This window comes from Lissotriton helveticus, chromosome 5_1 (assembly GCF_964261635.1).
Source record: "Lissotriton helveticus chromosome 5_1, aLisHel1.1, whole genome shotgun sequence".
Lineage (NCBI taxonomy): Eukaryota > Metazoa > Chordata > Amphibia > Caudata > Salamandridae > Lissotriton > Lissotriton helveticus.
In genome coordinates, this window is record NC_136065.1 from 1,004,940,495 (window position 1) to 1,004,964,996 (window position 24,502).

Consider the following 24,502-nt stretch of genomic DNA (forward strand, 5'->3'; position numbering starts at 1 on the left):
GTAAAAAACAAAAAAAACATTATATACATACATATATATATCGATCATAGAAGAAGCTATCACATCGCTGAAGCTAAAGACCATAAGTAGTATGGGCTGAGTAGTCAGCAACATAGTACTAACCATAAAATGGTGAAATATACATATATAGATCACCATTTCATGATATATATATATATATATATATCTTCTCCAAGGGTTCCTCGATCTCAAGGACGCCACTCCACAAGTAAGTAAGTTTAACAAAATGTCTTTATTAGGAAGCTTCACATTCCGCCTGTATTTCTGAGAGTCCCCGACACGTTTTGAAGCTGCTTGCTTCTTCTTCATGGGGCAGCAAAAAGACAGGTCACGGATAACTGCAGCCTTAATTTACCCAATTGCGCATGCACTCTCCAGTGAGTAGCATGCTGGGGGATGCAGTTCAATTTATCCCACAGGTGGGGTCCGTTGCCGTGTCAGAACAATTTAGGTTGCTTTTGGCTTTACAATTCAACAGCCCTCCAGTGGGCTCCGAGCGCAATGTAAAGTTTCCTTCACCAGCTTACTTTCGCTGCTAACCGGGCTGAAAGGTGCACCCCGGCAGACCCGTTACCATATTTCAAACGGGCGGTGCATCCTCCACGGCTGAGGCTGCCGTGTGTTTATCTTCTCCAAGGGTTACTCGATCTCAAGGACGCCACTCCACAAGTAAGTTTAACAAAACTTCTTTATTAGTGAGCTTCACATTCCACCTGTATTTCTGAGAGTCCCCGACGCGTTTCGAAGCTGCTTGCTTCTTCTTCATGGGGCAGCAAAAAGACAGGTCACGGATAACTGCAGCCTTAATTTAACCAATTGCGCATGCACTCTCCAGTGAGTAGCATGCTGGGGGATGCAGTTCAATTTATCCCACAGGTGGGGTCCGTTGCCGTGTCAGAACAATTTAGGTTGCTTTTGGCTTTACAATTCAACAGCCCTCCAGTGGGCTCCAAGCGCAATGTAAAGTTTCCTTCACCAGCTTACTTTCGCTGCTAAACGGGCTGAAGGGTGCACCCCGGCAGACCCGTTACCATATTTCAAACGGGCGGTGCATCCTCCACGGCTGAGGCTGCCGTGTGTTTATCTTCTCCAAGGGTTCCTCGATCTCAAGGACGCCACTCCACAAGTAAGTAAGTTTAACAAAACTTCTTTATAAGGAAGCTTCACATTCCGCCTGTGTTTCTGAGAGTCCCCGACGCGTTTCGAAGCTGCTTGCTTCTTCTTCATGGGGCAGCAAAAAGACAGGTCACGGATAACTGCAGCCTTAATTTACCCAATTGCGCATGCACTCTCCAGTGAGTAGCATGCTGGGGGATGCAGTTCAATTTATCCCACAGGTGGGGTCCGTTGCCGTGTCAGAACAATTTAGGTTGCTTTTGGCTTTACAATTCAACAGCCCTCCAGTGGGCTCCAAGCGCAATGTAAAGTTTCCTTCACCAGCTTACTTTCGCTGCTAAACGGGCTGAAAGGTGCACCCCGGCAGACCCGTTACCATATTTCAAACGGGCGGTGCATCCTCCACGGCTGAGGCTGCCGTGTGTTTATCTTCTCCAAGGGTTCCTCGATCTCAAGGACGCCACTCCACAAGTAAGTAAGTTTAACAAAACTTCTTTATAAGGAAGCTTCACATTCCGCCTGTGTTTCTGAGAGTCCCCGACGCGTTTCGAAGCTGCTTGCTTCTTCTTCATGGGGCAGCAAAAAGACAGGTCACGGATAACTGCAGCCTTAATTTAACCAATTGCGCATGCACTCTCCAGTGAGTAGCATGCTGGGGGATGCAGTTCAATTTATCCCACAGGTGGGGTCCATTGCCGTGTCAGAACAATTTAGGTTGCTTTTGGCTTTACAATTCAACAGCCCTCCAGTGGGCTCCAAGCGCAATGTAAAGTGTCCTTCACCAGCTTACTTTCGCTGCTAACCGGGCTGAAAGGTGCACCCCGGCAGACCCGTTAACATATTTCTTCATACTACCCTCCGTTGGTTCACATGTTTACTAACCATATGCATTCCTAGTAATGTCACTCTATCATGTTTTATAGGAGAGCATAGTAAGTAAATGCCGTGTCAAATTATAGAGCCCTTATGGGCAATCACAGGACAACAATAACTCAATGTATCCAACTACTTTCATCATTTTCATCATTCCAGTCCCTCTTTTATTCACGGGGTTAAGACCAAGATGGCCCCTTAAATAAATAGACAATTCAATGGTCCTGCAAAGTATAGTAAGAAGATATTGAAAGACATTTTCCTTTTGTACATGGGAGCCTGATCAAAACACATCATTGACTATGCATGTGATAGTTCTATATGGAAAAGGGGAAGGTGCCGCACATATTTCTCAAAATTTAGTCTAGGTGTGACCAGAGTTCTTCCGTTGTATTCAGGCCTATTGGTGTCATGGTGTTAAGCTCTTGAATGTATCTAGATTCCATTTTTCGTAGGCTTCTAACTCTGTCCCCCCCCTTTCTGATATGGGGGCCTGGTCTATACAGTAAAATTTAATGAGATCATGGTTGCTGTTATGACAAGTCTCAAAATGGCGCGCTACCGGATATGTGGGATCCCTTTTATTTACAGCGCGCATATGCTCTAAAATTCTTTTTTTAGAGGGATGAATCGTACTCTCACATATCTTTTAGGGCAGGGACATTCCAGGACGTAAACCGTGAAGTCTGAATTACAATTGAGTAGTTTGTTGATCTTGATCATCTTCTGCTGGCCTTTCTCTACAATACTGTAGTTGTTGGTTTTCTGGCTATACTTGCACGCCTTGCACTTCATGCATGGAAAGAACCCTGTTATGGGTTCCCTTCGACGTGCAGATGCAACGAAATGGCTAGATACCAAGAAATCATTCATGGACTTGCGCCGTCTGTGTGTAATGAGAGGCTGTTGTGGGATGACTGTCTTAAGAATCGGATCTGTTTTCAAGATGTGCCAATTTTTCCTAAAGATATACATAAGTGAGTCTTGGAACTGTAAGCGGTGATCATTCTGACAGGCTGTACAGTGTTGAATACAATAGCATTCCGGGATTTAGGGACTAGACGTTCTGCCCTTTTTAGCGCATCTGCCCTTTTGGTAGCCGATAGTAAAACCTGGTTAAAATAGCCTCTTGCTTCGAATCTCACTAGGGCTTCCTTGCTGGCGGCATTATATTCCTCTTGGGAGGTGCGATTCCGTTTCAGCCGCAGAAGTTCTCCATATGGAATGTTGTTAGTCATACTTCTGGGATGAAAGCTGCGAGCATGTAAAACGGAATATCCCGCCGTAGGTTTACGATATAGACGGGTCATGATTTTGTCACTTGTCGTGTATACCTCAAGGTCTAAGTAACAGACACTGTTATCACTAATATGGCCTGTAAGTTTTAGGTTACAGTCATTCTCGTTAGGGAAAGCCACATATTCCTCAGCCGAGGTGCCACTCCCACACCACACAATGAACAAATCATCGATGTAGCGTGCCCATAACACTACTCTATCGAACCAATGTTGTGGCGTGCCCCTCCAGGCCACGTGCTTCTCCCACCATCCCACAAAAAGATTCGAGTAGCTGGGGGCGAAGCACGTGCCCATCGCAGTCCCACGCTGTTGCCAGTACAGCTGATTATTGAAGATAAAAATGTTATTGTCGCAGCAGAATTTAACCATTTCTAGAAGCATGACATTGTGTTGCTGAAATCTCATAGGACGCTTGTCCAGGAACTATTTGATCGCTAAAATACCTTGCTGATGGTCTATGCAAGTATATAGACTCGTGATGTCTAAAGTGATGAGAAGCATGTTGTCTTCCTATACAATCCCATCTATCCATCTAAGGAAATCCTGTGTGTCCTGAATATAGGAACTCAAGCTTCTAACCCATGGTGCTAAGAAATGATCAATGTAGATGGAACAATTCTCTAAGAGACTGTTGATTGATGCCACAATTGGTCTCCCAGGTGGCTTTTTATCATCTTTGTGAGTTTTAGGAAGATGATAAAAAGTCGGAAGAACCGGATATTCGCACAATAGAAAATTATATTCATCAAAATCCAACATCCCTTCATTTCTCCAATAGATCAAAAATTCATGGAATGTAGATATACATTGTGCATAAACAGCTCGAGTCACAGGCAAATAACATGCTTCATCTTTTAATTGATTCAAAGCTTCCTCAAGGTAAAGATCTTTTGGAAAAAGCACAACATTGCCCCCTTTGCCTGAGGGTTTTATTACTATAGAGTCATCTTTGCCTAGGGATTGAATGGCTTCCCACTGTGACTTGGAGATATTATAATTGGGAGTGTTATTTCCTCCTCTACTGGCCTCTAGATGTTTCAAGTCCGCTAACATGGCATCGTTAAAAACATCAATGGCATCAATTGGAGTCTGTGGCATTGTCTTAGAGTGTCTTTTTAAACCGCTCTTTCCACTTGATTGTGGAATCTCTGATGCTTCCAAATAAATTTCATTGTCACTTCCTTGACTGTTCTTCAGCGATTGTAAAACTACCAAAGCTTCCATCTCAGTATTTCTTGAATCCCCATGGATAGAGGTGTCTAAAATGTCTCTTTGTATTGCTGTTGGATGAAGCAAATGAATCTTCGGCAATTTAAGCTTGCGAATATATTTAAATAAATCTATCCGCGCCTCCACAAAATTAAACTCTGCTGTGGGACAGAAGGAGAGTCCTAGTTCTAATACTTGAATTTCTTCTTTGCTCAGGACCTTATCCGACAAGTTGATAATGGTTTGAGTTCTCACCACTTGCCGCGTCTCCCTCTGCTCCTTGTTACTCTGGAGAGGCCACCTCTCCTCCTCCCCTTGTGCCCCATCTTGTTTTGCGTTTCTTTTTGGTTTTTGTTCCGGTGGGTGTGTTCTGGGGGTAGGTCGCTGGTGATTTTCCCTGATTAGCTGGTATTCCCTGAAAAAAGTCGGCTCTCCTGTTCTCAATTCCTCTTCGGCACCAGTAGACTGTTCCCCCTCTGATGTCTCCACTTCAGATTCAGAGGTGTCTCTCCCTTGAGTTGTGCCTCGTTTGGCCTGTGTTAGATTTTTTATTGGTTGGTCATATTTCCGGCCAAACGTCAGGACTCTCCCAGAATTATAATCGTCTTCATTTTGCTGGAATTTTGTTTTTTTCCTCCGACGTATCATGCTTTCATAATCCTGGATTCTTTTCATCATATTTGTTCTCAATTTATCGCTTTGTTTTGTATCTTTTTCTTTTGTTATCATCTCCTCCAGATTCTTAATTTCCTCGAGCAATTTGGTTCTGTCACTCCAGGCATACTGAATGAGGATTCTCAGCATACCCCTCTCAGATTCCATTGTATGTTGTTGGCAGTCCTTTATCATGAGAAGGTCCGGGTTTTCGTTCGACGGTACGGTAAAAATGCGGAATCCTCTGGGGACACGACCCACTTCCAAGTATTTTTCCAAGGAAGTAGCCCCCACCATTTACTGATTTCTTTTTCTATACTTTTCTCTAAGGACTGATACAGAAACCTTAAATTGCTCTGTGGACTCGAGACACCACTTGTAGCTGGGGCATTGGGTTTTGTTAGTCCTGTAGTATGTTTAAAAATGTCTGCTGCTGCCTCTTGTCGTTCTGATACTGAGGACATGTTTGCAGAAAGAACGTAAGCGCTGTTTATTCAGGGGGAGGGATTACCTACGGCACCCGTCTATTTTACTAAACTGATAAGAATCCCTTGGAACTGGCACTGATTATTCAACAGTTCAAAAAGAGCAAAGACGTGAGGCACTCACCGGGGGTCCGGCACGGTGCATGCGGGTCCGACGATCCACGCACAGCCCCGCTGGCCCTGCTGGTCTAGCATAACTCCCGTCCAAGCTCCAGTTCTGTTTTTCTGGCTATCCGCGATCGAGTTCTTCGCGGGAAAAATGCCACATTGTCGGGGCCAGCAGTCAAGACAGAGTCAGGAAAGCACATAGATCACACCACCGCCGCTCCTCGCATTCCGGGTGCATCGTCAACGTGAACCACCCACTGGGGTATGTTATTTATTTAAATGAACTTTGGCTGCGCCACCTCGCTGGAGGAACAATTCATGCTGCACGACAAGTACCAGGAGGCTGTAGGAGCAGCTGCGCCCACCTGGGCCGGTATTATTGAAATCAGGTGCTCGCTTATGGTGTTTTGCCTCAGTTTACAAGTCAGCCTTAGACGAAGGGCAGGAGCCCGAAACGTGTCGGCGTTTGGCTTCAGAAAAGACTTTGTGCTGCTGGCGGTGCATTGTCTGTGTGCAGTCTCAAATAAAATAATGAAGAAGATTTCACCCGTGTGGGCTCCATCTGTGAGGTAACTCTTTCTGTTGGATATGTAGCGGCTTGCCAGGCCACGATGAGCCCCGCTGCTGTTGTGGACCCGAGCGATGCCAAGGTTGTGATCGCCATTTGAGACGAGGTGCTGCTTTTGGTGACTGATCAAGCACACACAGGGAGTCACATCGTGCAGTGAGCCACCCACTGAGGGATGTTATTCATTTAAATGACCTTAGGCTGCGCCACCTCACTGGAGGAACAATTCATGCTCCACTACAAGTACCGGGAGGCTGCAGGAGCAGCCACGCCACCTGGGCCGGTACTTATTGAAATCAGGTGCTCGCTTATGGTGTTTTGCCCCAGTTTACAAGTCAGCCTTAGACAAAGGGCTGGAGCTCGAAACGCGTCGGCGTTTGACTTCAGAAAAGACTTTGTGCTGCTGGCGGTGCATTCTCTGTGTGCAGTCTCAAATAAAAATAATGCAGAAGATTTCACCCGTGTGGGCTCCATCTGTGAGGCAACTCTTTTCGTTGGATATGTAGCGGCTTGCCAGGCCGCGATGAGAGCCCCGCTGCTGTTGTGGACCCGAGCAATGCCAAGGTTGTGATCGCCACTTGGGACGAGGTGCTGCTTTTGGTGACTGATCAAGCACACACAGGGAGTCACATCGTGCAGTGAGCCACCCACTGGGGGATGTCATTTATTTAAATGAACTTTTGCTGCGCCACCTCACTGGAGGAACAATTCATGCTGCACTACAGGTACCAGGAGGCTGCAGGAGCAGCCACGCCCACTTGGACCGGTACTTCTTGAAATCAGGTGCTCGCTTATGGTGTTTTGCCTCAGTTTACAAGTCAGCCTTAGACGAAAGGCAGGAGCCCGAAACGCGTCGGCGTTTGACTTCAGAAACGACTTTGTGCTGCTGGCGGTGCATTCTCTGTGTGCAGTCTCAAATAAAATAATGCAGAAGATTTCACCCGTGTGGGCTCCATCTGTGAGGCAACTCTTTTCGTTGGATATATATATATAGGCATCTGACGAAAACAGAGTTCGAAATGCATCATGCCGCTTTTAATTGCAAATAAAGATCTTCCTGACTTATCCCCGTTTGTGTCCTTCTGGTATCTCGAAGAGGAGCTGCCGTTTTGAATTTATATATATATATATATATATATATATATATAGAGAGAGAGAGAGAGAGAGAGAGAGAGAGAGAGAGAGAACGAGAGAGAGAAAGAGAAAGTGAGAGAGAAAGAGAAAGAGAGAGAAAGAGAGAGAAAGAGAGAGAGAGAGAGAGAGAGAGAGAGAGAGAAGAGAAAGAGAGAGAGAGAGAGAGAGAGAAAGAGAAAGAGAAAGAAAGAGAGAGAAAGAGAGAGAGAAACAGAAAGAGAAAGAAAGAGAAAAAGAAAGAGAGAGAGAGAAAGGGAGAAAGAGAGAGAGAGAGAAAGAGAAAAAGAAAGAGAGAGAGAGAGAGAGAGAGAGAGAGAGAGAGAGAGAGAGAGAGAGAGAGAGAGAGAGAGAGAGAGAGAGAGAGAGAGAGAGAGAGAGAGAGAGAGAGAGAGGGAGAGAGAGAGAGAGAGAGAGAGAGAGAGAGAGAGAGAGAAAAGACTATAACTAGGCCCAGAAGCAGGCAAGGTGAAAGAGGCTAATCAATGGAGGCCTAGAAAAAGGTACCGAGACTTATCAACGGTAAGGCATATCTGACAGAGCAGAAGCCAACTGAAGATCGGACGAAAGTAAAACACATAGTCTCATAGGGACTAAATCCCAACAAGGGGAACAGTTAAAAAATTGTACCAAGCAATTAAAGCTAAGCAACAGAAGAGATGAAAGCTAAAGAAGAACAATTGTTGATTAGAGGAAAAAATGTCCCACATGAAGGGGGGCATCCAATTTACCAAAAGTATATGGGCAATACTCCTACAGCGCAAATCATATCCAGGTACATGGGTGAAGAAAACCCTGAATTGGGTTAAAGAAGTGAAATACACACTCGAGGGGGGTGTTCTTTATGGAGAAGAAACCTCAGCAATAAAAGATAATACATAGATGTAATGACTAACTCCTGTGGGTAGGATATTAGGGCAAGGTACAGAACAAAATGAAAAGAGTTGTCCATAGAGGAGAGTTACTGAAGGGGACAAGCAAGCCAACAATGAAATTAAGTACAAGAGGACGAAACCATAAAGCTCTAGGAACAGTTTCAAGTAACAAGAATTCTACCAAAAGGTGGATGAGCCATTATCACACAAAAAGCGAACCACATAGTGGCATTTCATGAATAAAAATGTAGACGCCTTGATGCCACATGTGTGTAGAACTCCGAAAAATGAAGTATTTGTGGCAATAAGGGAACAAGCATTTACAATGCAACGGTTTCGCCTTTGAAAAAGTTAGAGCTATTGGCATTGTAAATGACAACATTTTTATTTATGTGTTGGTTTTCAAAACAGATAAATAAATGGCACTGTCATTTACAATGCCAATAGCTTAATCTCTCGCAAATGCCACACAGAAACACACAGACCCACAGAGTCCCACACACACACACACATACATACACGCAGAGCCACACACACACGCAGAGCCACACACACACGCAGAGCCACACACACACGCAGAGACACACACACACACACACACACACACACACACACACACACACACACACACACACACACACACACACACACACACACACACACACACACACACACACACACACACACACACACACACACACACACACACACACACACACACACACACACACACACACACACACACACACACACACACACACACACACACACACACACGTTACCATCCTTGTGGGGACTATGTGTGAATACCAGCCTTGTGGGGACTAACCTTTCCCAATGTTTTTAAAATACACTAATAACAGAAAAATGTTAAGAAAAAATTCATTATACAGGATCCTGCTTCAAATGTGCAAATATATTGTTATTTAATCGTGCGCACAGCACCATCCTTGTGGGGACTTGAACACGTGCTACCATCCTTGTGGGGACCTAGTCCGTAACACTATTTGTGATTGAATACAGTCAAAGGTACATGGCTAAATGTTTATTTTATCAACAATATCCACAAATAACATTATAATCTATTCATAATGAATTGCTACTATATACTAGGGGTATACATTAAAGACAGATTCTGTTAAAGTGCCAGAGAATATCATATCACGCTTAAAGAAAGACCCTAAAAGCTGTATTTAACCTATTTATCAGTGCTTAAAATCTTTGGAGATAAGGGAACAAACACATAAAGAAATTAACATATGGATCTAAAGAATATGGTCGACTGGAACCCAGAGCTTGATTAGTTGCTAATATTTTTGCCAACATAGATGTTCAAGTCCCCACAGAGATAGTGGTGAAGATCATTGTGTTTAAGTCTCCATAGCAATAGTGTGCACATTCAAAGCTTAAATCCCATTATAAAGAGTGTGAAGCTAATGATGATCAAGTCCACACAGAGGTTGAGTGTAATTATAGGAATGCTCAAGTCCCCGCAGTGATAGTGTGTTATTATAGCGATGTTTAAGTCCCCACAGAGATAGTGTGTTATCATAAAGAGGTTCAAGTCCCCACAGAGATGGTGTGTTATTATAGTGAAGCTCAAGTCCCCACAAAGATAGTGTGTTATTACAGTGTTGTTTAAGTTCCCACAAATATAGTGTGCCTTTATACGATGTTTAAGTCCCCACAGAGATAGTGCATGCAGGTGATTGTGTTTAAGTCCTCATTAAAATAGGGCCCAATTCACAAAGTTAAACTTAGACAAACAGTCTAACTTTACCACTTTTCAGTGTTCACAGAGGTAAATTTAGACCAAAAGTCTAACTTTACTACATTTCAATATTCACAATGCCCCATACAGAGAATGTGAAGCTGATGATGTTCAAGTCGAAGCAAACACAAGGAGATGATGGACGGAGCGCTGAAACTTTTCAGTCACTCACCCCCAGTCACAAATCTGGTTTGAAACCATCATCGTTCTGTAGCTTACTTCGTCACCCCAGTTCAGACCCAGCTAAATGCAAATCAGCCTGACCCTGTGCCTTGTGGCACCCCCTGGTGCTTCCTGTCGAAACAGAGCTTTCATTTTCTTACAGGAATGCTCGAGTCCCCACAGTGATTATATGTTTTTATAGTGAGGTTCAAGCCCCCACAAAGATAGTATTTTATTATAGTTTTTTGTGTTTCAGTCCTCATTAAAATAGGGCCTGATTCACAAAGGTAAAGTTAGACACAAAATCTAACTTTTCTACTTTTCAGTTTCACAAATGTAAACTTAGACCAAAAGTCTAACTTTACTACTTTTCAGTATTTCAAAGCCCCATACAGAGAATGCAAAGCTGATGATGCTCAAGCCAAAACAGAGCTTGTGTTTAATTACAGGAATGCTCAAGTCCACACAGAGATGTTGTGTGACTATAATATTACCACAGTCGCCAAAGAGAATGTGTGTGATTATAGACATGCCCAGGTCCCCACAGATATAGTGTGTGATTATAGACATGCCCAGGTCCCCACAGAGATAGTGTGTGATTATAGAGATGTCGAGGTCTCCACAGAGATAGTGTGTGATTATAGACATGCCCAGGTCCCCACAGAGATAGTGTGTGATTATAGACATGCCCAGATCCCCACAGAGATAGTGTGTGATTATAGAGATGTCGAGGTCCCCACAGAGATTGTGTGTGATTATAGAGATGTCGAGGTCCCCACAGAGATAGTGTGTGATTATAGACATGCCCAGGTCCCCACAGAGATAGTGTGTGATTATAAACATGCCCAGGTCCCCACAGAGATAGTGTGTGATTATAAACATGCCCAGGTCCCCACAGAGATAGTGTGTGATTATAGACATGCCCAGGTCTCCACAAGGATAGTGTGTGATTATAGAGATGTTGAGGTCCCCACAGAGATAGTGTGTGATCATAGACATACCCAGGTCCCCACATGGATAGTGTGTGATTATAGACATGCCCAGGTCCCCACAGAGATGGTGTGTGATTATAGAGATGTCAAGGTCCCCACAGAGATTGTGTGTGATTATAGAGATGTTGAGGTCCCCACAGAGATAGTCTGTGATTATAGACATGCCCAGGTCCCCACAGAGATCGTGTGTGATTATAAACATGCCCAGGTCCCCACAGAGATAGTGTGTGATTATAGACATACCCAGGTCCCCACAAGGATAGTGTGTGATTATAGACATGCCCAGGTCCCCACAGAGATAGTGTGTGATTATAGACATGCCCAGGTCCCCACAGAGATAGTGTGTGATTATAGACATGCCCAGGTCCCCACAGAGATAGTGTGTTATTATAGAGATGTCGAGGTCCCCACAGAGATGGCGTGTGACTATAGTATTACCATGGTTGACAAAGAGAATGTATGTGATCATAGACATTTTGAGAAATGCATATTCATGCTGAATCATTGGAAATTAGGTGGAAGAATTGTGTAACAAGCGCCAGCCGCGACGTAGCACTAACCGTGACCTACACCTGCGTGATGACAACAGGCGGGGAGGAGCGGTGACGTGCGGCGAGGAGTGGCGCGGCACCTCAGGTAAGGCGAGGCGGGAGCCGTCCAGGCAATGTCGTGCGGGCGGGGGCCCGGAAGCTGGGGCTAAGTCCGGAGCGGAGGTAAGGCAGAGGCGGGAGGCGGGCGGGCGGGAGTCAGGCGGCGGGCAGCTGTATACGTAATGTCGGGGCGGGAGGCCGGCCGGGACGCGGGTGTATATGTAATGTCGGGGTGGGAGGGCGGGGGATCCGGCCGGGACGCGGGGGGGCCCGGCCGGGACTAAGCAAATGCACAAAATGCAGCCCCCAGCCCCCTTCTGCCCCCGGTCAACGCCGGGGCGGGCTGCTAGTATAATCTGTTTTGGAGGAGTTTGTCCCCAGTCTACTCTCTATGCAGATCAGCAAAAAGTATTTAATTAAAAGTTGTAACCCTCTGCTGGTTTTTGAGGCAAGCAGTATATCTTTCGCAAACAATAACAGAGAGTCTTTGCTATCTGCATGTATTGGAGATGCATTAGCACAAACTATGCAACTAAATCATATAACTAAAAGGGTAATAATGGAGTAATAATGGAGTAAGCAATCTGCTTGCTCAATGACATAACTGTCATTGAGCAAGCAGATTAATGTTGATATGTTACTAGGGACCCCCATCCTCTCCAAAACTGACCAGAGTTTTGTTCGTGGGACTAGCTCAAGTGCAGGTTTAAGGTTCACAAACGCTACACCACCCTATTATACTCTGCAACACATCACTCCACAATACAACACACTTCTCTACACTATGACATTTTACCCTTTTCCACAACACTCTACTCCACTGCTACACTCTATTCCACTCTATGCCACTCTACGGCACTCTATTCCACTCTATGCCACTCTACGACACTCTACTCCACTCTATGCCACTATACAGAACTATACTCCACTCTACAACACTCTGTACAACTCCAGCTAGGCCACTCAACACCACTTTACTTCACTGTACTCAATGAAACACTACTGCACTCTACTTTATTGTACTTCACTACTTTACTCTACACCACTATATGCCACTCCACTCGATGACACTCTATGCCACTTTACTCTACCACAATCTGCAACACTCTACACCACTGTAGCCACTCCACTCTACAGCACTTTCCCCCATTGTATGCTACTTCACTCTACTCCACACAACAACACTATACAGCACTCCACTCTACAGCACCACACTTTGTCAGTACACTCTATGACAGTCCACTGTGACACTCTCCTGCACTCTACACAACACTACGCTACACCACTCCACTCTATGCCACTTCACTTTATGCCCCTACACCGTATGCTATGCCACTCTATAGCACACCATTCAACTCTACTATATGGCATGGATGTATGACGGTACAACGCGTACCGTCACAACGCGTACCTTTACGACGCAGGTTTAACAACGCCAGTCGTTACAACGACTTGCGTTGGGGGCGCTGGATAGTAAATAGTTTAATTTACTATTCCAACTCCAGTCCCCGTGGATAGTAGGGAAGGTGTTGGATAGTAAATTAAACTATCCCCTATCCTAGAGCGCCCTCCAGCGAAAGTCGTAACTACTTTCGTTGTAAATTCTGCGTTGTAGCGGTACCGCGTTGTAACGGTTCCGTTGTAAAGGATGTTTCCCATATGGCATACCACTCTACTCTACGCAGCTCCACTCTACTCTGACACACCAATGCACTGTACTCCACTTCTCTCTACTCTACAACTCTACAACACACCCCTCCACTCAATTTACTCCACTCTATGCCACCTCACTGTACACTAATCCAGTCTAGCCACTCCATTCTAGTCCACACTACCACATTGTACGACACTTCATTCCACAGCACTCTAAAACAGTCCACTGTATGACACTCCTCTGGTCTACTCTACGCCACAACACTGTACGACACGCAACTTTATGGCGCAACACTCCACTCTAATGTACGACGTGCCACTCCACTCTTCTCTATGGCATGACACTCTACACCACTCCACTGCACTCTAAACGTCTACGTTACACGCCACTCCACTGTTCACAACTCCACTGAACGGTATTCCACTCTATGCCACTCCACTCTACCCCATTCCACTCTATGCCACACCACTCTGTAACACTCTACTCCACTGCATGCCACTCCACTCTACAACGCCCCACTAGGACACTCCATTGTACGACACTCCACTGTATAACACACTCCTCCAATCTACTCTACGCCACAGTGGCAACAGAGATGAAGGAGGTGAAAATCTCCCTGCAGTCTAGTCCAAGTCCAAGAATGTTTATGTTTATGTTTTTAACATTTCTAAAGCGCTGCTTATACCCGTAGGCGTCTTGGCGCTGTAAACCAGTTATTTGTAAATGACTCTGAGCGTGATTGACTATTGAGTGAACAACCAGGTTTTCAAAAGCTTACGGAATTGAAGGAGGGTGGGACTTTGCTTGATGTTGAGAGGCAGAGTGTTCCATAGCTTGGGGGCGGCCACTAGAAAGCGGCGATCGCCCCAGGTGACAGTTTTGGTACGGGGGGTAACTAATTGGTTTAGGGTGGCTGACCTTAGGGCTCTGGAAGGTTTGTGCAATTGAAGTTGGTCTCTTAAAAACTGGGGGCCTTGGTTGTTAAGTGCCTTGAACACAATGCATAAAGATTTGAATTGAATTCTTTTCTGCACAGTGAGCCAGTGAAAGTCTTTGATGCTATTGGAGATGGATTCGAATTTGGTTTTGCCTGCAAGCAAGCGTGCTGCGGCGTTTTGAATGGTCTGCAATTTAGTAATGACTCTAGATTGAGCATTTAAAAAGAGACCATTACAGTAGTCCAGAGAGGACAAAACAAGAGATGTGACCAGTGTCTTAATGGCTGATTCAGGTAGAAAAGGGTGTATTTTCCTGATCATCTTAAGCTTTAGATGTGCTGAAGACACCGTTTTATTGGCATGGTCCATAAAATTCAGGGCATCATCAAAGATGATGCCAAGGTTCCTGACTTTAGTAGCAGGGATAGGAGGCATACCAAAGGTGTCAGGCCACCAACTTGAAGGCCATGCTGGCAGAAGGGTTCCAAAAATGAGTACCTCTGTTTTGCCAGAATTCAACTTTAAACAGTTGGTTGACATCCAATCTCCTATATCTAGGAGTCCTTTCTTAAATTGTTCGGCCACTTGATCTCCGTCCCCTTTGATTGCCAACACTAGTTGGGTATCGTCAGCGTAAGAGGTTAGGCTCATCCCATGTGCTTTGATGGTTTTGGCAAGGTCCGACACGTAGATATTAAACAGTGTCGGACTCAGGGATGAACCTTGAGGGACGCCGCATGGGGCTGAGAGTTGGGCCGATTGAAAGGGTCCTAGGATGACTGCCTGCGTTCTTTTGGCAAGAAAGGACGCGATTAGGTTTTTGGCAGTGTGACAGATTCCAAAACCCTCGACCCGGTCGACCAAGATGGTGTGGTCGACCGTGTCGAAGGCTGCGGATAGGTCTAACAAGACCAGAATGGCTGTGCCCCCCTGGTCCCTGATTACCCTGATATCGTCAGCCGCTTTGATCAGGGCTGTCTCTGTCCCATGGAATTTCCTAAATCCGAACTGGGTATTATCTAAGAGCTGATGTTTTTCTATAAACTCGGAAATCTGGGAATTCATTGTTTTTTCAAGCACTTTCGCCATAAAAGGGAGGCTTGCAATGGGACGGTAATTTTTTAACTCATTTTTATCAAGGGATGGTTTTTTTAGCAGGGGTTTTAGTAAGGTATTTTTAAGGGGGTCTGGATAGTTGCCTGAAAGAAGAATGGCGTTGCAGACCTGAGAGACCACTGGAATGATATCCTCCATTACCGGCCGGAGTACTGAAATTGGGCAAGGATCCAGGGGTGATCCTGATTTGATGGAGGACAGTATGGCTTTTATGTCATCTGGGGTAACTGGTTGAAAGCTAGAGAATGTGTTTGCTAGGGGCGGGATAGGAAGACTTCCTGTGCGTAAGGGTGGGTTGGAGGCAAAAGCCTGGTAAATATCATCTACTTTGGTGTAGAAAAACGAGGCAAGAGCATCACACAACGATTGCGATGGAGGGGGAGTAAGATCAGGGGAGTTACCTGATAGTACCTTGGTAATTTGAAACAGTTGCCTACTGGAGTTTTTAGCGTTCTTGATTTGGTCGCTATAATAGTCCTTCTTTGCTTTTGTTATCATGGCTTTATAAAGCGCCAGTGCTTCTTTGTAAATGTTTTTACTGTCGGTATCATAATTCTTTCTCCATTGTCGTTCCTTATTGCGATTTATTTGTTTTTGTGCCCTTAATTTGTCATTATACCAAGGGGCGGTTGGTTTAGATCTATTACTGGACCTTTCTTTAGTGGGGGCTGATTGATTCGTAGCCTGGCCCACCCAGGTGTAAAACTGCTGAAGAGCTGAATTAGGCTCCGGGGACAATATAGGACGGGTAAGTTCAAGTGTTAGTTTTAATTGATCGTGGTTCATATTTTTCCAATCTTTAAAGGACTGTTTGGGCACAGGAACTGGTCTGTTACTGCACTGATTGTGCGTGAATATTTTTGCGAAAACAACGTAGTGGTCCGTCCAGGGCATGGGCAGGATGTTTGTTATTTGCATGCCTTCCAGGTTAGAGAAAATAGGGTCCAGAATGTGGCCCGCTTGGTGGGTGGGAGACATGACACGTTGTTTCAGTCCTAAAGTTTCCAGATCAGATATAAGAGTGGCAGAATCAGTTAAGTGAGTAAGATCTAGGTGAAAATTTAGATCACCTAGAATTGTAAAAGCACTTTCTGTAGCTACAGATTCCATCATGGAATTAATGCTGGATAAAAATGCCGTTTTGGATCCAGGGGGTCGATATATCAGAATCCCCTTGAAATTAAACTGGGGAGAAAAATTAATAGCAAATTGCAAGGCTTCACACGAGTTGGATGGAATAGGGGTTATTCTGACAGGGTAGGAATCTCTGGTTATTATGGCCAGTCCACCTCCTCTTTGTTTGGGCCTGTCCTGACAATAGGCTTTATATCCATCTGGGACTGCGATAGCCAAGTCGGGTTGTGAGGTACCGTCAGTCCAGGTTTCCGTAAGGAATAGTGCATCTACTTTAGAATCAGTAATGAGGTCAAACACTTCCTGCCTATGCTTTCCAAGAGAGCGTACATTGATGAGAGCTATAGATAAACTGACTCCTTCCTCCTGAGTGTTAGTTGTGGAACTGATGTTAGAAGGAGGAGGAATAGTGTAATTACAATGAGGACATGTAATGGCGAGATTCTTGTGGATCTCTAAGAGATTAAAATGTAAACAACTAGCACTGGCAGATGGCCTAAGAGCAAGAAGACTTTGATTAGAGTATTTTATAACAGCTTCTGCCCTTTCTGCCCTTTGTGAGACAGGGGTTGTGGCCCTCGGCCCGGTCCCGGCGCGGACGGGCGCAGACGGGCTTGCCTCTGGCGCGCCTCCGGCGCGCCGCCGGCGCGCCCGCTGCGCCCGCCCACTGCGCGGACGGGATATACCTCCTATTTTATGCATTGTGGGGGCGGGAAAGGCGGGAGGGCTGGATTGCCTAGAGCGCAGCCCTTACCTCCTCTAGATGGCAGGTGAGGTGGGTCCGGTCACGTGACTGTGACCGAGTTGGGCAGCTCTATTATCGGTGACTGCAGCAAACGCGCTAAACACCTCGCGTTCGTCACAGAGGTAAAACAAATTTTCTACAACCAGTTATGTATTGAAAAATACACAAAGTGAGAGCCTTGTGCGCAGACTATCATAATCAGAGAAAATATTTTAAAAGCGTTTGGCGTTTTAGCGTTTTTGTTTAAAAATAGAGGATAGTAGAAGAGTCCTCCGGCTTCCGCCTCAGAGGAGAGCAATTTTACAAATGAAAGGTTTGCAAGTAGGAAACAGATCGCCCCTTAAATAGTCCAAGATGGCGGGAGGGCTGGATTGCCTAGAGCGCAGCCCTTACCTCCTCTAGATGGCAGGTGAGGTGGGTCCGGTCACGTGACTGTGACCGAGTTGGGCAGCTCTATTATCGGTGACTGCAGCAAACGCGCTAAACACCTCGCGTTCGTCACAGAGGTAAAACAAATTTTCTACAACCAGTTATGTATTGAAAAATACACAAAGTGAGAGCCTTGGGGCAATCGAGCATAAGGAAGCAGCTATGATTAGTGCAGCAGGTACAGTGGTACTGGGAAGGGTGAAGAGCCAACAAAAGCCTGATCTTGACATTAGGAATTAGGGCGCTGCTACTGTATCGTATTGTACAGTGATTCATGTGGGGTGCTGAAGCACATTTTTGGACAGGTAGAATGCTAACCCATAAGGAAGTGTGGGGCTGGCAGAGGATGTATTTATTATCATTCAATATGGGAAGTGTTTTGATTTCATGGATGAGTGACCAGGGAGGTGCCCTTTTCTTGTCTTGAGGCATAGTGCGTATGAACGGAGCAGGATCCGTGAGAGATCGGCATGCAAATTATAATATAGTTAGAACTAGAATAAATAGGCAGCACTCACCTAGTCAGATGGACAGCAGGGTGATGTGTGTAAATACACTATAGGGATAACCAAAGAAGGCCTAGTAATCCTTTTGGCAATTTCAGCAAGGAAGACATCCTGTCAAGGGTGTAAAATGATGCCTGGGCCAATCTTCTGCTCTCCCTAGCGGGGGGAATAGCAATTGCCAAAATGGTGATCCTACCAAAACTGCTCTACCTGTTTGTCAATATCCTGATTCAGCTCACACAAATGTTTTTAAATTCAGTTTGCTAATTACTGATCTCTATAATATGGGCTGGCAGACAGGCGTGTATCTCATGGGAACTACTAACACTGCCCCTGTCTCAGGGAGGGATGGGCGCCCCGGATATCCAATTGTATGCATTCTGTGCTCAGGCGCAATTCCTACACTTCTGGGTGCACCCGATCCCCTTCCAGCATCATACTGCTGTGGAGCTGGACGTGGCAGCGTCGATCCAACTTTTGGTGGCATTATATCAGTCAGGTAGACGCCTTCATGGGGAAATAGACACGGTGGAGACATTGAGGTGGGCATGAGACAATCTACGGGTCAGAGAGCACCTTAAATTCCAGTATGCCCCATCTATCCCCCTAGCACACAACCTGATGTTACCAACCATGGGAGATGGTACAAGTAGGGTACTAGCTCTCCGATTGGGACTGCACACTTTTGCGGACCTATACCCAGGGGAGACATTTAGAGCTCCTCCTGAGCCAGAGGAGGGATGTCCGGTCTGATTTTCGGAACAATTCTTCTATCACAAACTTAAGGCCATGTGCAGAGAATTACATAACACATTCTCAAGTCCACCCCCACACTGCTAGTGCTTGAAAATGTTCTTAAGGTTGACACACCTCATATACTCATCACCAGACTCTACAATAACATGCAAAACACGGCCCCTTTCTTAATGCCCAAAGCCCTGCAAGCATGGAATGCGGACCTTCCCACTGAGCTATCTGAGGAACAATGGTCATGTTGTTGCAATCAGCTTACGGCACTGTCCCCGACCTATAAGCTACGCCTTATTAATTTCAAATGTATACATAGATTCTATAGAACTCCTGCTCAACTTCACCGCATGGGACTTAGGGTCAATTCCAGCTGCTGGAGATGTGGATTCGCTCCAGCAACATTTTTGCACATGGCATGGCTCTGCCCCAAACTAGATGACTTTTGGACCTACGTTTTTAAAATTATACATGACATACTGGGCACAGCAAATGACACAGACCCCCTGTTGGGCTTATTGGGATATGTAAAGGTGACACCACAGGGACTCCGGAAATGACACGCTCCTTTGTTATTACTGGCCCAGCATAGAGTTACTATACCTTGGGGGAGGAGAGGGTCCCCGACTGTGAACGATTGGATTTGTGATGTAACATTTAGTCAGGAACAGTTATCAACCTCTGGAAGCTGATGCCATCAGCATCCCGGCCTCGTGACATATGGGGCCCCTTTCTGGAGTGGGGCAGCACATAACAAAAGGCAGAACTGGACTACCCAAACACACCGACGCACAACCCTTCAGCACACTATAAGAGGGCGTTTGCCGCTAGCACTGTAAGCAGGAAATGTTTTTGTACATACCAGGGGAAGAATGCATTCACAATGTGTAACGTGCTGTGGCTGGATTTACAGGGAAAGTTTCAAGACAAACTGGATAATAAGCTTGTAAAGTTATACCATGTTAATTGCACAGTGATACTTCATGGGGTGATGTAGAGCAACAAACCTCCAAAATGTTTTGAAAATGTCAATAAAAAAATTATTTAAAAAAGTGTGTAAATGATAGCGTGTACACTATTTGCTTAGTTTGTTTTTGTTTAATTATGCAAACATTCAGGAAAATTAAGTGAAATCATATAAAATTACACAAATGCAAAATACATTATGTAGTGCTATATTTGGACACAAAATGAGTTTTGCAATTTTGTAGTAACGACATAGCATGAAAAAACATGTGGCATAAGTAAAAAGCTCTCATGTTCTGGGCATTTGTATTAGTCCCATGAATTTGCGATAAACTTTTGCCACAAATGCCATATAGTTATGTGAGGTGGCACTGGAATTTTTATAACAAGTGTAGCATGAAATTCTAGAAATTGCATGACTCAAGCAGCTTAATTTAAATTTCAACCGGGTCTCAATATGCCAAATGGTAATGATAGGAGTTGGTACTATGAGAAGTAGCCATCCACCTTTTTTTTTTAAAGGCAGCAATACTTCCTACTAATGTGCAATTATATGTCATTGACGATAGAGAAGAACACCATGAGATGTGAAAAAAACAGTGTTATGGGTTTTTGGTTGTGAGGTTTAGGGTGGGTATGTGTTACTGGGTGGCAAGGGAATTTCTGGGGATTAGGGTGGGTATGGGTTGTTGGTGGTAAGGTATTTTTTTAGTGTTTAGGGTAAGTATAGGTTTCTAGGTGATAAGGACTTTTTTAGGGTTTAGGGTGGGTATAGCTTTTCGGGCGGCACATGAATTTGAAAGTTTTAGGGTGGGGATGGGTTTTTGGGTGGTAAGGGATTTTCTAGTGCTCATGGTGGGTATGGGTTTATGGGTGGCGAGGGAATTTTTAGCATTTAGGGCGGGTATGGGTTTTTGGGTGGCAAGAGAATTTTTCAGGTTTAGAGTGGGTATGGGTTTTTGGGGGGCAAGGGAAATTTTATGGTTTAGGATGAATATGGATTTTTCAATGATAAGGAATTTTTAGGGTTTAGGGTGGTTATGGGTTTTTCGGTTGTGAGGTTTGTCTTAGGGTTTAGGGTGGTTATGGGTTTTTGGGTGGCAATGGAACGTCTAGGGTTTAGGGTGGGTATGGGATTTTGGGCGGCATAAGAATCTTTCGGGTTCAGGGTGGGTATGGATTTTTGGGTGGTAAGGTATTGTATAGGGTGGGTTTTTTAGGTGGCACCTGTATTTTTTAGATTTAGGGTGGTTATGGGTATTTGGGCGGAAAGGGATTTTTAGGGCTTAGGCTGGGTATGGGTTTTTTGGGTGGCAATGGTATTTTTATCGTTTGGGATGGGTGTGGGATTTTTGGTGGGAACGAATTGTGTAGGGTTTACAGTGTGTATAGCATATTAGGTGGCAAGAGAATTTTTAAGGTTTAGGCTGGGTGTGGGTTTTTTGGTGGGCAAGGGAAATTTTATGGTTTAGGGTGGGTATGGGTTTTTGGGTGATAAGGAATTTTTAGGGTTTAGGGTGGTTATTGGTTTTTGGTTGTGAGGTTTAGGGTGGGTATGTGTTTTTGGGTGTCAATGGAATGTCTGGGGTTTAGGGTCGGTATAGGTTTATGATAGTAAGGAATATTTTAGCGTTTAGGGTGAGTATAGGTTTTTAGGTGATAAGCGCTTTTATAGGGTTTAGGGTGGGTATGGCTTTTCGGGCCGCACAGGAATTTGTAGAGTTTCGGTTGAGGAAGGGGTTTTGGGTGGTAAGGGAGTTTTTAGGTTTTAGGTAGCATATGGGTTTTCAGGTGATATGGGCTTTTTTATTTTAGGGTGCATATGGGTTTTTGGGTGGCAAGGGACTTTCTAGGGTTTATGGTGGGTATGGGTTTTTGGGTGGTATGGTATTTTTTAGAGTTTAGGGTGAATATAGGATTTTAGGTGATAAGGGTTTTTTTAGGGTTTAGGGTGGGTATGGGTTTTTGGGTGGCAAGGGAATATTTCGCGTTTAGGGTGGGTATGGGTTTTTAGGTGGCAAGATCATTTTTCAGGTTTAGAGTGGGTGTGGGTTTTTGGAAGGCAAGAGAAATGTTATGGTTTAGGTTGAGTATGGGTTTTTCAATGATAAGGATTTTTTAGGGTTTAGGGTGGTTATGGGTTTTATGGGTGGCAAAGGAACTTCTAGGGTTTAGGGTGGGTATGAGTTTTTGGTGGCTAAGGTCTTTTTTAGGGTTTAGGGTGAGTATAGTTTTTTAGTTGATAAGGGCTTTTTTAGGGCTAAAGGTGGGTCTGGACTTTTGGGTGGCAAGGGAATTTTTAGGATTTTGGGTGGGTATGGGTTTTGTGTGGTAGGGGATTTTATATGTTTTAGAGTGGGTATGGGTTTGTAGGTTATATGGGAATTCTCAGCCTTTTAAGTGGGTGTGGGTTTTGGGTGGAAAGGGAATTTTGAGGGTTTAGGGTCGGTATAGGTTTATGGTGGTAAGGACTATTTTAGCCGTTTAGGGTGAGTATAGGTTTTTAGGTGATAAAGGCTTTTATAGGGTTTAGGGTGGGTATGGCTTTTCGGGCCGCACAGGAATTTGTAGAGTTTCGGGTGGGGAAGGGGTTTTGGGTGGTAAGGGAGTTTTTAGGTTTTGGGTAGGATATGGGTTTTCAGGTGATATGGGCTTTTTTTATTTTAGGGTGCATATGGGTTTTTGGGTGGCAAGGGACTTTCTAGGGTTTATGGTGGGTATGGGTTCTTGGGTGGTATGGTATTTTTTAGAGTTTAGGGTGAATATAGGATTTTAGGTGATAAGGGTTTTTTAGGGTTTAGGGTGGGTATGGGTTTTTGGGTGGCAAGGGAATTTTTAGCATTTAGGGTGGGTATGGGTTTTTAGGTGGCAAGATATTTTTTCAGGTTTAGAGTGGGTGTGGGTTTTTGGAAGGCAAGAGAAATGTTATGGTTTAGGTTGAGTATGGGTTTTTCAATGATAAGGATTTTTTAGGATTTAGGGTGGTTATGGGTTTTATGGGTGGCAAAGGAACCTCTAGGGTTTAGGGTGGGTATGGGTTTTTGGTGGCTAAGGTCTTTTTTAGGGTTTAGGGTGAGTATAGTTTTTTAGTTGATAAGGGCTTTTTAGGGCTAAAGGTGGGTCTGGGCTTTTGGGTGGCATGGGAATTTTTAGGATTTAGGGTGGGTATGGCTTTTGTGTGGTAGGGGATTTTATATGTTTTAGAGTGGGTATGGGTTTGTAGGTTATATGGGATTTCTCAGCCTTTTAAGTGGGTATGGGTTTTTGGGTGGAAAGGGAATTTTGAGGGTTTAGGGTGGGTTTGGGTTTTTGGGTGTCAGGAGAATTTTTAGGGTTCCGGGTTAGTATGGATTTTTGGGTGGTAAGGTAGTTTTTAAGGGTTTAGGGTGGGAATGGGGTCTTAGGTGGCAACTGCATTTTTTAGGTTTACGGTGGTTATGGGCGTTTGGGTGGTAAGAGCTTTTTTTAGGGTATTGGGTGGGTACGATTTTTGGGTGGCGAGGGAATTTTAAGGGTTTAGGGTGGGTGTATGTTTTTGAGTGGTTGGAGATTTTTTAGGGTTTAGGGTGGGTGTGGGTTTTTTGGCTGGCATGGGAGTTTTTAAGGTTTTGGGTGGGTGTGGGTATTTGTGGGACAAGGCAAATTTTATGGTTTAGGGTCTGTATGGGTTTTTGGGTGAGAAGGATTTCTAGGGTTTAGAGTGGGTATGAGTTTTGGGTGGCACGGGAAATTTTATGGTTAGGGTGGGTTTGGGTTTTTGGGTGATAAGCAATTTGTAGGGTTTAAGTTGGGTATGGATTTTTGGGCGATAATAATTTTATCAGGGTTTAGCATTTGTATGGGTTTTTGAGTGGAAAGACTTTTAGGCTTCAGCATTTATATGGGTTTTGGGATTCAAGAGAATTTTCAGGATTTGATGGGTATGGGTTTTTGAGTGGTAAGCGATTTTTTAGGGTTTAGGGTGGGTGTGGGTTTTTGGGTGGCAGGGGACCTCTTTGGGAATTGAGTGGGTATGGCTTTTTGGATGGCATCAGATGTTTTTGGATTTAGTATGGGTATGGGTATTTGGGTGGAAAGGGATTTTTTTTTAGAGTATAGGGTGGGCCTGGGTTTTGGGTGGCAAGGGAACTTTTTTTTTTTTGCAGAGTTTTATATGGCGCGAACTTGAATCGAATCGGGTATCAGAGCACTTTACATAGCACCAGTTACGTTACATGAGGACACACATTCATTTTTGTAAGGCACGGTGAGATTAAGTGATTTGCCCAGAATCACCATACAGCTGTACTTTTCATGTGAATAAACACGTCAAAATGAGCCCCCTTAATTACAGGAGTTTTTCACAATGTTAACAAACATTTTTGAGTATCCCAAATGTACAAAGGTGTATGTTGTGTATCCTCTTTTCAGGAAC

General features: G+C 44.6%; 1 protein-coding gene across 1 annotated transcript in view; it reads right to left on the minus strand.

Moving 5' to 3' along the window:
- The window catches only part of DOCK1 (dedicator of cytokinesis 1), a 1,311,419-nt gene that overhangs the window by 1,096,574 nt on the left and 190,343 nt on the right, over positions 1–24,502 (minus strand). The window lies entirely within an intron of this gene.